Raw genomic sequence first — 3,587 nt, 5'->3', positions numbered from 1 at the left:
GTCCACATAGTCGTGTACGCAATATGACCTCACTCGTGGTGACACATGCCTTCGAGAATTATGCAAGGCAACATCTCTTATTTCTGTGATCTGTTGCTTGAATGGACGAATTGAAGTTTAGAGAAATAACAAAACACACAAACGGAATGTCTGCGTGTTTTTTGTTTTACCTCGCACCGAAGCAAGAGAGAGGTACTTCCGCTTCGTCTGCTTGTTCCCATGGTCGTGCTCTCACGTGCAGGGTACCGAAACTATTCCATTTTCTACCGTGTTCCTGCGCGTGATTATGCTCTGCGATCCACTTGTTCTGCCTCCGTATTGGTGTAGCACTGAATTATACTGCTAGGCATGTGCCCTTGTGCACAGCGCGCAAAATCGCGCACTGCGCGAAACAAGACATCATAATAGCTCACGCGCAAGCATCAGCAAAAATGCACCGCGCCTCAAAAAAAAAAGGAATGAAAGAAGGAAAAAGCGGGGATAAGAACATGAAAGCGGGGCCCGTGACATATGCGTCACTCGATCCTCGGGGTCCGGTATGGGAGAACGCAGGGAAGGAATTTCGCTTGCGCAGGCTAGATGGGGCGAGTGGAGAGAGTGTCTCAATATGCAGTGGAGCTCACCTTCTGAAATCATGGGTTCGCGGCACCGAAATATTTCTATCTCGGCTATTAATGAGCCGATTTGGAAAATTTTTCAAGCAGAACGCTCCCTAAAGGGCACGTAACAACTTCTGGCGTATAAGCTAAATTTGCTATGTGTGAGGGGCCCTTTAACGTGCCCTCAATGCACGGGACACCGGAGTTTTTGCAATTCGCCATTATCGAAATGCGGTCGCCGATGCTTGGTTTTGATCCCGTGAGCTCGTGCTTAGCAGCGCAACACCATAACCGCTAAGCCACCGCGGCGTGCATGGAGGAAGGAAATACTACAAGGGAGCGTCACGTGACAATTTTGCACCCTAGTCACAAAAAAAAAACTAGAGGAATGGGATGGTGCGAAGTAGGCTCTCACGTGATAGACAAGCGGTAGCTTCAGTCGGCTCGATTTGGTTGCGTCTGCTGCGGGGTTTTTGGAATGTGCGCACATAGTCGGCGTGGCAACCGCACGCCGAGGTTGAGCGAAGGAATTCAAGTGCGCGAAGCAGTCGAGTCTGTGTTACGTCAGTCCGGTAAAGCACCGAACCACCACAGCAGACAGGCGCCAATGGAGTAGCGAACGAAGGCGTCGGCATTATGGCCAACCGCCCGCCACGACCACCTAAAGAACAACTGGTCGTGTTTCGGGGTGGTTTCAGGGAAGCGAGTAAACCTTTCGCCCTGCAAACCTGGAAAAGCAACCAAGCCGTCATTCAGAGGAGAATCACCGCTCTTGAGGGCATCTTCTGGGAAACAATAGGGCTTCTTTCGCCCCTGAAAACATGTGCAGGCGCACAAGCGACCGTCCAGGGTTTGCACCGACTGGTTTCCCGTGTGAAAAAAAAAATTGTCCCATCTTGTGCGCAATGAGGGAATGGCGAGCACGGGACCCCGACCATATTTGTGGCCCACTGTTATGGCAGACGGTCCCAGTCGACGCTGTCGTTCTGCGCAATGCCTTTTGCCTCTCAACAGACCAGCAAGAACTCAATAGGCATGTCTCAACAGTGTAAGGACATCGCACCACACAATGTGTGGGTAGTTTCAATGACTTATTACTTTCCTGTTGCATTGACTTTTGGCACTTGTAACAATGTCATTTTGACCTATTACTCAATTAATATCCCAACATTAATTACTGTGTCAGGCTTTGTATAGCACCTCCTGCTATGGCCTTGTGGCCTGCAGCATTTCCATAAATATAAAAAAATAATAATAAAGAAACATGACGTCGAAAGTGAACTAGTGTTGTCAGTGCTAATTTCAGTCTATCAACCTGGAAAAACATTCCTCCACCAGCGAAGTTTGACTCCAGCAGAAAAGCTGCAAGTTCATGTTGTACTTAAAACTGACCAATACAGCAAGACAACCATCTGACCAGTAAGTAGCGCTTCTATAAGCAGTCATTCGCTCTTCACTGCAACAAACCCAGAATTTAAATGAACATTAGAGAAAAATGATTTTGCCTATACAGTAAATTATCGCTCTACAATACCAAAATGTCACTCTTATAAGGATAACAGGTTTGGTAAGCCAGACAAGATCCAAAAAAGGAAAGACAACTGAGGCTGCCGCTTTGAAGTTACCGCACCAGCTTGCCCTGACTTCAAGAATTTTAACGACACCTGTGAGGGCCTACTTGAATGCTTATGAATCAAAAGTAAGCGAACTTGTGGTTTAAGTGCCCTCTGATCAATCACGGCAAGCTTTGAGAACATTCACCGAGCTAACATTACAAACGTATGAAAAAGTACTTTGAAATTTGTGTAATTAACTGGCATTGAGGTTTCGGTGCAATATTCAAGAAATGGAACTTTGGCCTTCATTTTCTCTTCTATCAATTAACTTAACATTGCAAGAATAACGAAAGTAGTTATCAGAGCACTTCGTCAGTATAAATTGATTTGTGCTCATTTGTTTATTCATCGCACCCCTATAGGCTCTTAACTAATGATGATGATGATGTGTTGTGTTTAGTGGCGCAAGGGCCAGGTTTGGCCAAAGAGCGCCATGACAAGTGTGAATGTTGATTTATTATGGAAGATGTGACTTGGCTGTAAAGTGGCCTAAAAATAGTCGCTGTAAACTGCGTAAAATCTACGTGCTATAAAATTATGGCGATGATTTATGAAGAAAACTATGACCATTAAAATCCATCGTAGGAGAATGATGCAAAATGGAAAATGTATAAGATAGTAAAATTACTTGGAGCACTGCTGCCTCGCCAGAGCCCTTGAAACACAAGGGCATAGAGGCGCGTGCTACACGAAAGAGCTATCACAGCGGTATCCTCTGAAGAGAGGACCCGCTACGAACATGTGGGGCTAAGAACATGCAAGACAACATCTTTCAGGAAGCCCAGGACTGCGCTGTAGTCAAACAGCGGTTCTGGGCCGAGTAACATTACTGGATGAAGGGGGATGTGCTGGCGGTATGCTAAGGGAAAATGTTTCTTTCTTTCAGATTCGGCTGCCCGACACTCCAGAAGGACGTGGAGGACGGTCAGCCTCTCCCCGCATCTACCACAGGTTGGAGGCTCGTTTCCGGTGAGTAAAAAGTTATGTGTGCCAAATGTGTGTCCTATTCTTAGACGACAGAATAGGACATCTGTCCGGCGTGATTTTGTTACGGAAGACCAGAGTCCTAACTGTGGCTTTATTAGGTGGAGCTTATTATCTTTTTCCGCGTCCCACATGCGTTGCCAGTGGGCCCGCAGCCGCCTTCGCAAGAAAGGCCTCAGATCTGTGACAGGCACCTCAGCGGTAGGGTTAACGGCTTGCGATGCTATAGACGTAGCCATCTCGTCCGCCAGAACGTTGCCCTCGATGCTCCTATGGCCAGGCACCCAGCATATAATGATATGCTGGTTAGATATGTACGCTTTACACAAGACGGAATATAGTTTATTAAGTACTGGATTTTTGTGTCTATAGGGTGACATCAAGGCCT

The sequence above is a fragment of the Dermacentor andersoni genome, chromosome 1 (assembly GCF_023375885.2).
Source record: "Dermacentor andersoni chromosome 1, qqDerAnde1_hic_scaffold, whole genome shotgun sequence".
In the NCBI taxonomy this organism is placed as follows: domain Eukaryota; kingdom Metazoa; phylum Arthropoda; class Arachnida; order Ixodida; family Ixodidae; genus Dermacentor; species Dermacentor andersoni.
This window is presented reverse-complemented; position numbering follows the sequence as displayed.